We start from the raw sequence: 10,869 nt of genomic DNA, 5'->3' as shown, positions 1-10,869 counted from the left end.
GGCCAGCGTCCCAGGGCCGGGCGCGGCAGGGGAGTGAGACCTGGCGGCCGAGCAGAGGCTGGCTGTGGGTTAGGACACAGAGACGCTGCGTGGACGTGGGTTATTAATGGGGACCCAGAGCATTTGCTGGGGAGCTGGGGGAAGAGCTGCACTTCCCTTGGGAATTGGGAAAGAGGCAGGGGACAGAGGGCTTGGCAGAGTTGCTGGGACATTTAAGAGGACTGCAGAGATCTTGCTGAAATAAAACTGAGGTCCCTATCTAAACTTTCTCGCAGAATGATTAGGAAATATAGCTTGGGAGGCCTTTGCCTTGAGAGAAACTGCCTTGACAATTTCTCTCTCTCTCTCTCTCTCTCTTTTTCTTTTACCTCCTCATTTTGTTTTCTCAGCTGAGAAATTGCTTTGCCAGCCAGTCTGGTACAATCCGGATCCTTCAGCTCCATGTAACATTCCCTTATGAGTAACTGCCAGCATCTATCTTATTGCCTCCATGACAGGGAATCATGGGTGTCCTGCTGCCTTTCCTCCCTGAGGCGCTCAGCAGCTACCCCTCTTGTCTGTATTGGGTGCGTCTCCTGAATCTTTGAGTAGCATGGAGACTGGGGGCCATCTGCAATGACTTTGGGTCAGTGTTTATCAGTTTTAGGCAAAGGTTCTGGGTCAGCCATCCCGGTGGGTTGGAGGAGAAGCCAAGGATGGGGGTCTCGTAGACTCTTTCGATGAATTCCTTTTATGCTCCTTTTATCTTCTTCCCAACTACGTGCTTGTTCCACAGGTATACTCGGAGCGTCAGTTCTGTGCTCGGAGCTACAGAGGTGAAAGCAGCCTTGGAAGCTCAGTTCTTCTTTCTCTCTGCAGTAAGGTTTCCAGGAAGCATTCAGGGAGCTTAACATGTAGTACTGGACAATAAGGCATTCTCCTGAATAATCACAGCGTAAAATAGAATGTGATAAGTACACTAAGAGGTGTCTAGATTTAAATACTTTAGGAGTTCAAAGGAGGAGAGATTTACTACGCATGTTGGAATTGTATTCAAGTACAGGTTGTACCGGGAGAAGATAAATAACCTATTCACATCATAGTAATATAATAAATAAAATATTATTGACGTGGCTGGGAAGACAGCTGATACCGTTCGGGCATTGCGAAAAAGTCTGATGTATGAATAACCATGGGTTCATAGAACCACAGAATCTAGAATGTGAGCAGCGCTGCAAGTGAGCTTGGAAGACATCCAGTTCAGCCTCCTCATTTTGCAAATTTACAAATAGAGGTGCAGATAGGTTCAGTCAGTTGCCCAAGAGGGTTTGTGGCCGAGGCAGGGGCCGCTTACTCACTGTTCTCACTGGAGTGGTGACATCACCCACCCTCCTGCCTCCGCTGAACAGCTGGGGGATTTATATTCCTATCCCAACTTTCTTACCAGAGTACCAGCGTAACGTTTTTTTGTCTCCTTAGAGCATGAAGTGTGGGTGACAGTTCTTTACAGAGGACTCAGATGGCCTGGGAACAGCACAGAACAAGGAAAACAAAGATGGTGGGCTGGAGTATGTATTGATTTAATAATTATATAAAACAAAATGTTGAGCAGTTTGAAGGAAAGAGCTGACCGCCTTGGCCCCCTCTCCCGACGTCCGGTCTCTCCTCTGCAGCGTGCCCAGCCCATACCCCACCTTCTCGGGGATCCGCTCCCCAACCCAGCAGCCGTGTGTCCACCACAGCACGTGACCCAAGGAGGGAAAGTCAGCCAATCGGATTTGTTCTGTCTCTGTCAGTCCCTCTGTCTCTGTTGGCCAGTCTGTCCTTTACTTCCTCTCTAGCTGCTGGTCAGGCTCTCCTCCTTCCATCTGTCTTCCTGCCTATCCTTCTCTCTCACCCTTAGGGACCGCGCAGTTTCTCCCCCATCACATTTTTCCTTCTCTCCTAGCTTAATTTCCAGTGTTAACTCTCTCCTAACAAAAGTCAGCCATGGCCCCAACGCTGCATCCTGACTTCCTTTCAGTCCGTCTCCAAGCTTCTGGCTCAGTCTTGCCGAAGACCCCTACTCCCATTACCCACCCCCACCCCGCCTCTGCAAGACCCCTACTCCCATTACCCACCCCCACCCCGCCTCTGCAAGACCCCTACTCCCATTACCCACCCCCACCCCGCCTCTGCATCCAGTCCTTCTCTTCTCCCCCTGCTGGACAGTGGGCTGTTGCCCTGCTCAAGTGTCTCCTCTGGACCAATTGTCAGTGGCCATTCTCAGTTGTCCTTGAAATCTGAGTTATGAGGGCTGACCATGGGTTGGCGTCTCCGGCATCCACTCAGTCATTGAGTCGGAACCCTGTCTAGTAAATTGCTCCCTCTCCCCTGATACCAGCCGTGAGTGGTGGCCCCCTGAGCCCATTGGCTGTAGACTTCTTGTGGCACTTCTGCAACTGTGCCTTGGGCCATAGAGGGACCTCTGCCACCCCCTTTCCAGCACTAGAATGGAAGCTACAGCAGGAGAGGAGCCCTAGCGGGGGCATTTTCATCACGCTTTTAGCACACTGTCTTGCCCGGGGGCACTGCTCAGAATAAGAGAGAGGTTCTGAAGTTGCTTCCACTGGACTCATCTGACACACTTGCAGGGCTCCTTAGGGAGGAAAAATCTACTCGGGGTAAGAGGGCGTGGATACATGAAAAAGACATCTTCATGAAATTATATAGTAGCAAAGTGACACCACTAACATCGCCATCATTTATAGAACCTTTCCGCCAGGCATGTTCTAAAAGCACTTTGTGTACTTTCTCTCATTTATTCCAAACATCAGCCAGGCAACTATAAGTACTATTATCTCCTTTTTACAGATAAGGAAACTGAGCCTCAGGGAGATTTAGAAACTCACCCAAGTTCACAGAGCTAGAAAGTGAAAGAGCTTTCCAGCCCAAGCCTCTCTAATGCCAAATCTAGTATAAATTGTGGCACACATTGGAAGAATGATGGGCTGATCTTCCAAACATCTTATTTAGTCAACATATAAGAGCTCAAGGTTTCTCTTGCAGCCATTTTGTTTCTAAATACATATGCCCCCCCCCCCATCCCTCCCCTTGGTCCACTCGATGGTGTTACCACACAGCTGGTAGTACTCATGTTTTTTTTCTTCTTCCAGATTTGCCTTCCAAAACAAATTATTAATTGCCCTGCTTCTAGAGCTTATGTCATACTCTTTGATTCCTGGCATCTAAATTGTCATTAAAACGTCTCTTGGAACTGTTCCCTGTGACATTACAGACCGGGTTCCTGCAGCATAATTCCACTGGCTGATTTTTTTCCCCTTGTGTTACATTCAGATGATGAATGGTCCCCCGATGCTCCTAGAATCTGCCTTCCTGCCCTCAGAGACTGACAGCACGGGTCCTCTTTTCCCTTCTAATGGCCCTGCTTGCCTTCTGGAATTGTCGGGGCTCAAAAGTACTTGCACGCGATGCACCTTTGGGCATTCCAGTTTGCCTCCATCTCATTGTTCTTTCTTATTATTATTATTACCATTACTATTATTATTTTTGGCCATGCAGTATGCGGGCTCTTAGTTCCCCAACCAGGGCTTGAACCCGTGCCCCCTGCAGTGGAAGCGCGGAGTCTTAACCACTGGACCGCCAGGAGAGTCCCTCATTGCTCTTTCTTTGTTTCCTTTTTCTCCACTCTGGTGCCTCCAGTCTTCACTCTGGCTCTTTCGTGCTCCCTCCAAGCTCCACCTGTGCAGAACTGTCCCCATCCTTCAGCCTATCCTTGGGACTGGCGACACAGCACCCAGTCTCTCTTCCTTTCTTTTGAGGGTTCCTCTAAAATTTCCATTACTTGACCCCTCTCCTCGCCTCCTCCTCGCCTCTTGTTATGGCGAGGTCCTTCCTCACGTCTGTTCCTCAGTCCCACGAGAAAGCAGCTGTCCTGCCCGTCATGCTTTCCTTCGACATGCATTTGTGTAGCCTCCTCTATATGCCAAGCTGTGTGGTTGCAGAGATGGATAACATAGTCTTAGGAATTTTAAAAATTTAAATAAACTTTTTTTTAGAGCAATTTTAGGCTCACAGCAAAATTGAGCACAAAGTACAGAAATTTCCAATAAGCCCCCCCGTCCCCGCCTGTGCACAGCCTCCCCACTGTCAGCAGCCCCCATCAGAGTGGTACCTTTGTTACAGCCGCTGAGCCTGCAGCGGCCACAGCACGATCACCCAAAGTCCATGGTTTACATTCGGGTTCACTCTTGGTGGTGTACGTTCTGCGGGTTTGGAGAAACGTATAATGACATGTATCCACCATCGGACTGTCATACAGAATAATTTCACTGCCTTAAAACCCCTCTGTGTCTCAGGAATTTTTAAAGCCTAGTAAAAGAGGCTGGAACATAAATAATCACCATACAATTGAAACCATGTTGAAGTAGAGTTAAGAACAAAAGAACGCAAAAAAGAGATACTCCTTAGTGGGAAGGCATGGAAGTTTGGGGGTTCAGGTAAAATATTTGAATTCTATATATTTGCAAAGGATAAGGGTGTCGGGAGGCATGCGAGGCCAAGGGACCAACCTGAGCAGGGCCCCACAGGCATGAGTACCCGGGCATGTTTGAGGGAATGCAGAAGGTGTGTCAGTGATGATCAAGAGCCAGACTTCTGCAATCTCATGGGTGGGAGTTGGAATCTGACCTCTGCGTCGTACTTGCTGTGTGATCTCGGCCCATGACTGAATCTCTGTAAGCCTCAGTCTCCTCATCTGGAAAACGGGGGTGATGATAACACTTGCTTGCAGAGATGCTCTGAGGGTTAAAGGGATGCACTCCTCTCTGCTTGGCCTCTGGTGAGGATTGTATCTTATTTCCTTTGCCCAGCCGGCCCTGTCCCAGTTCCTGTGGCTGCAAGAATCTGTCTCCACCTCTTATATGAGGGCCTCCGAGCCTTTGGATAGCCAGGGCTAGTTTTCTGATCTACCCAGCTGGATTATCACCAGGTTTACAAAGAAAACCCTCTCCCTTCCTCAGCAATTCATCTTGTTGTTTTTTTTAAATTTTTTATTGAAGTATAGTTGAATTATGAAGTCATATTAATTACTGCTGTACAGCAAAGTGACTCAGTTATACATATATATACATTCTTTTCCATAGTCTTTTCCGTTATGGTTTATCACAGGATATTGAATATAGTTCCCCTCCTCCTCTCTTCTGAAAGAGAATCCTGAGGGTTCATTGAGGTCCATAGGCCCCTGGTCACAGAGAGCTGTTGGTGAATCCTGCGTTAGGAGTCCCTGCTCTGATTTCCAGTTTATTCTTAAATCCCCTGAACCAGCCAGGCCTTCCTCATTTTTAAATACAAAGCTTTGTGTGCTTAAGCAAGAAGGACCTCTCTTTTCGACTTTTTGGCTTTTTGTGGCTGAGATATTTGAGAGCAAATTTGTCGATGTGGCTGGTGCCCCCTTTCCCCCCTCCCTGCAAGCGCCTTTCAGCGGGAGTGAAACCCCATGTTAAGTGGGCATCACGGAGCCCAGAAAGGACCAGCTGCATTGGCCCCAAGTCCCAAACAGAGCTTGTAAATGAAGTGCTGGAGCAACTGGGAAGGCCATGGCCTCAGAGAGCCCTTGACACTGAGCCTGAGACTGACATAGGCCCTTGTTGGGGCCAGTCACCGTGGCCAGCCTTTAAGCTTTCTGAATGTTCAAGGCTTTGGAGAAATGACACATCGAGTTTCCCAATGCCACTGGGGCAACAAAGGCATAGGCCCAGCTGTTTCTGCAGCTTTCCAGAGGGATCTGGGACAGCAGGGGGCCTGGAGGGCTATGGAATCGTCTCCTCCCTGTTAACTTTGACAGTGACTGGACCCTCCCAGGAGCCATGGGACCCTCCCATACTTCACTCCCTGCTGCTGCTGCTTTCTAGCTCTTAGGCTGACATTAAATAAAAGGAACCTGGTGCTTTATATACATTATCTCAAATCATGACCAGCTGGGGAGCTGGCCCCCATCCCCATTTTACATACAAAGGCTAAATGATTGACACAGGGCAACTGCGCAGCTGGGGTTCACCCCCAGGATGGCACGAGTCCCACCCTGGTGATCCTTCACCCAGGGTCCCACGTTGTGTTGCCTCCCCTGGAATGAGTCAGATCATTATCCGGGGTGACAGGGAGGTTGCTTAGTAACCGAAACCAATCGAAAAGCATGAACTGTGGCTTGACAGATTACTCAGGATAAATTGGTCCCAGTCCTGGCCACGTGTAGTTCTGGACATTCCCAGAACTCAGGGAATTACTTGGAAAGGAGGCGGTAAGAGGGAATTAGAGCCAAAAGAGAGATAAAGTGCTGGAACTATATGTTGACAAGAGTTTGTCTGCTTAAATATGTAGGTTTTAAATTACACTTGCCTCGTGATTTCCACTTCTTCTGTGGCTGCGGCCTGAGGTTTCAGCCCCAGCAGTCCAGCTTCCCCAGCTGTTCACATGCCAGGAGGGGCAGTGCTCGGGGTGGGGGGGGCGTGGGGGGAGTGGGAGGACGCTCCCCAGGGTCCAGGGCACCTGGGACTAGAATGAGTTTACCTTCCATGGTCTAGCAAGTGGGATTTATATTCACCATTATTATTATTATAGGTTAAGTGGTTTTGATTCGTATTTTTTGTTGTTGTTGTTTTGTTTCTGTTTTTGTTTTTATTAAACACTTGGACAGTCTTAAATACATTCAAGGCATTTAAAATATTAAATTTTCCATGCTTAGTACAGTTCCTAAAAAACAAATTAACTAAGATTCAGATATTTCTTCCGAACAAAAATGTTGCAGATTTCTCCCACCAGATCTGGTTTTGTCCCACTAAATCTCTACGGCATGGAAGATGAATCTAGAAAGCCCAGTGTTGACTTCCAATGAAACATAAGCCAAATACTCGACCTCTTAACCCACAAAAGAATGTAATTTACTGCATAAATTTCCAGTACTCCTCTTGGGCCCTGGGTAGGCCGTTATTGGCTCACAGCCCTTTTAGCCACCAGGTAAGTCATCCCCTATACTTCTTAAGCCTTGGAAATCTAGCACCATGATTTGACTTGTATTTTGATGGGTGACTTTAGTTGCGATTCCAGGAGCTCGCCAGTGGTGCGTCTCCCTCAGGTCTTAAAGTACGCACTCCACGCCATCCGCACTTGCGTGTGAGGAAGCAGTGGGCACTGATTAGATCTGCTGTCTTCAAACCTGCAGTGCAGCAGGATCACTGGGAGAACAAACAAACCCCAAAGCAGCAATGAACAGACACAGTCTAAAGTACTTACCAAGCCTGGAGATTGATCTGGTAGAGAAATTGTATTTTGAAAACCACCCAGGTAATAATTCTGGCATACAGCCAGGTTTGCGAAATCTTGAATGAACTGTCTTGGGCAAACAAAGAAATTCTAGTTTTTGATTTGCCAGCTTTTGAAAGTTCCCCAGTTTTGAAACGAAAAGGTTGTATTAACCAATTTCCTAGGGTCAAGGTGATAGCAAAACAGCATCATGTTCTGGTTGGAACCTTGGGGAGAACAATTGAGGTATTTGCATAATCCCGGTATCTTGTGGATCAGAAGTAGGAGGTCTCAGTGATGATAATAAATAGCTGCTGGGAACATGGGTGAATTACCTCACTTTTTGGTACTCCACTTTCCCCGTCTACAAAATGAAGGACTTGTTCTGTGTGATTTCTGAGTTCCCTGATGGGTCTAAAATTCTGTGATGAGAATCTCAGCTCTCTGGAATATCCTTTCATGCCGAGTGATTTAAATCATATTATCAAATATTTATTGAACCCTTGCTATGTGTCCAGGAAGTGATATTCTTTGAAAAATTGGTTCTGGGATTTTAAAAAAAGTCGGGGGGGGGGTCGTGGGCGGGAGGGGACAGATGCTAGTGAAGAGAGAAAGATGGAGCTCAGTGACTAAGAATTTCTGAGCCCTAATAGTGCCCCTACTTTCTTGTTTTGAGCCATTTTGTGTGTGGTTAAAGTGCAGGTTACAGTGAGACAATTGACTGAGGGCAGCAAACAAATATAACCTGCTAGATGGGAACTGAGCTACTCAGCCCTTTGGATGACAAATATTGCTAGGCGATAAAAAGCACTAATGCATCAGGGGCTAATCTGGTGCTAAAATGCTGCTTCAGGAAAAATGTATTCCCAGAAAGGAAATGCTGGTGATTTGACTGATGGGAACAGCTGGAGGCCCCCATATTCGTCCAGATAGGAAGCAGGAAAAAATAAAAAAGAAGTCGTATGGAAGAGACTGGTGAGCTCTGTCTCTCGAATGTTCTTGTTGCCCAAGGTTTGGGAAGGTATTGATTATATTACCTCTCGGTGGCTTGCAGGGCTCCGAGTCTGGGTGTTAATGATGCTGAAGGCCTTATCCACCCGGGGGCCCCCAGTGTCATGCTTTCTGTCGAGGAGGTAGTGGTCCAGGGTCGGGGCTTTCAAATAGCTTTTAGAGTTTCGTAGAAGTGCTGAAGGTAGAGGGGCTGGGAGGGAGAAAGGAGGAGTGTGGTATCACCGGCAGCATCTCCTTAAATCAGAACAGTTCTGCTGCTACCTGCAGTGTATATTGGGGCCCTACCTGGGGCGCTGGGACAAGTAGCCTGTCGGCAGCCTCACGAGCTACTTTGGTGACATTAGTCACCCATCTGGCAAAGCCAAGCGGGGCAGAGACTGAGTGCTCGGTCCGCCCCGTTTGGCTGGGGCAAGTGACTAACAGTGTTTGGGATGAGTCTGTGGGGTAATGTGACCAGATTTCCTGGAACAGAGAACTGGGCAGATGGTACATTCGTTACTGCACACCTTCCCCCGCGTCCCGCCACTGTCCTGACCTCTGGGGGTGGTGTGGTGTGAGGAGTGAGGGTGGGGTCCACGCAGGGCAAATATTTAATCTTCACAACAGCCCTCTGGGCTAGCTCCTATTATTTCAACTTTTAGAGGAGGAAACTGAGAGTCCCCAAGTTCTAGGATCTTGTCTGAGGCCACGGAGCAAAGGAAAATGCTGGGGAGACATCAAGGGGTATGGTCATCCGTCGTCTCTTGGAGCCGACTCCAAACACACCCCAAAGTGGCCTAGTGCTGGAAGCAACCAGAACCTTCTGTGGGTACCATGAAAACCAGGAGTCCGGAAGGCCGACCTGGCCAGGGACGCTGAGAAGGAGGCAGGGGTGGGAGTTGAGCTCCGGTCTCAGGAAGACTGTGACATAATCCATAATTCTTTACTCGCTTCAGCTCACAAGGCCTAAGGGTCATCAGCCCTAAGACTGATCTGGGGATCAGTCTAAGAAGGGAGGTCGAGAAAGGACTCTTCTGAATCTCAGATCGGCCACAACTTCCTGCAAGAGCTGAGAAAAACCCCTCTAACAAATGAACCAGGGTCAGAAATACTGAGCAGTACCATAGGCAATACAAAGTAATAAATAGTTGAATTTTCCCCAAATTTATAAAAGGTGATGCAAAGAACTCATTATTTTCCCGTAATACATGTTGATTCAAGATCCTTCAAAATTTAGGGACCACCATTTTACTTTCCGAGGTGAAGAAAGTATATGATGTGGAATAGGCACTTCATAAACATTCCTGGAATGAATAGATAGAAAAGGAAAAAGACAGAGTTATGTAAAGCATTCCTTCTGTCCTGTGATAAATGCAGGAGACTCTACGCCTTGGAAGGGAGCTTTACTATGAACCCAAAACATGTTCTTTACTTCTGTAAAGTCGCTGAAAACTTGAGTGATTATTTTTTATGTTTAATACTATTTATGTGTTACATGTCGAAGGTCTTATAAAGTTGACAGACTACAAAGAAAGGGGCTGGGGTGATATTAGTGGAAGGAGAGTAAGATCTTCTTCCTTCTCCCTTGTTTTCATGGCAGACCTCTCAGGTGGAGTTTCCCTCTCGTCTCTCTCGGGATGCAGACCCCAATAAGAGTGTGGCCTGACACACCCGTGGCCTCACCACAGACACATGTTTAGAATTCCTCAGTCCACTGGGAGGCGGGCAAAGAAAGCCCCAAGCAAGAAAGGCAGACACTGGGCACTTTTGAACTCGTTCTGGGTATTAAAGGAGCATTAAATGGGAAAGGATATGTGAAAACAGCAGGCAGCCGTTTTAGCTGACTCAGGAGATAGCTGTCCAGGAGACGGTGGCTGCACGGCCAGATCCGCAGTACGTACATTTAGTACGTACATGTACGATATTTTCTAGACCAACTGTCTAGACCTACTTGTGTGCCTGGTGTCACCATATGCAGAATAAAGCCATCTACAAAAGGAGGTGGATCAGAGCCACTTCGGTGCCTTCTTCCAGGTAGAAAGATTCATGGCAGTTTGGATTTTTCTGCCCCAGGCTGGCGTGTAGCCTGCATACCTAGGGGTAGGTACCCTGATTGCCTGTGGCCGGTGCCCATGCTGACTGGCCGATGCCCATGTTCTACCTGCTGTTAAATACTTTGAGTATCACCTCTTGTCATATCCTCTGTAATACTGATTAGTGGAAGGTCTCTAGATTCCACAGATTCACAGACCTCCATCCTTGTTCCTGTCCTCAGTAACGGCTTTAAAGAAATGGCAGAAAGTGCCATTTAGAGGTGAGACAAGCTTGATAAATTGGTCTCAATCTCGCTCTCCACTTGGATAATGGTTGGGTCTTGGCTTGAATGTGACTTCTCTAGAGAGGCACTCCATGACCCCTAATCTAGACTACGTCCCCTCCTATATGTGCCCAGAGCTCGTGGTACTTACTCCCTGTGTTATAACATTCCTTGTACTACATTGTTCTCACTTGTTTTTAGGGAACTTCTATCCTCTGTAAAGTGCGTAAAGGCAAGACCTCATGGATCACTCCCTGGGCCAGAGCCTAGCATCAAATAGGTTC

At 47.6% G+C, this 10,869-nt stretch overlaps 1 protein-coding gene across 1 annotated transcript in view; it reads left to right on the top strand.

Annotated features, from left to right (window-relative positions):
* LOC309615647 (uncharacterized protein) overlaps window positions 1-10,869 on the top strand; it is a 234,112-nt gene that overhangs the window by 17,413 nt on the left and 205,830 nt on the right. The gene's annotated exons all lie outside the window — the stretch shown is intronic.

The sequence above is a fragment of the Balaenoptera borealis genome (genome assembly GCF_965194805.1).
Source record: "Balaenoptera borealis genome assembly, chromosome: 18".
In the NCBI taxonomy this organism is placed as follows: domain Eukaryota; kingdom Metazoa; phylum Chordata; class Mammalia; order Artiodactyla; family Balaenopteridae; genus Balaenoptera; species Balaenoptera borealis.
Note: the sequence above shows the minus strand (reverse complement) of the source record. Positions and strands in the feature narration are given on the sequence as shown.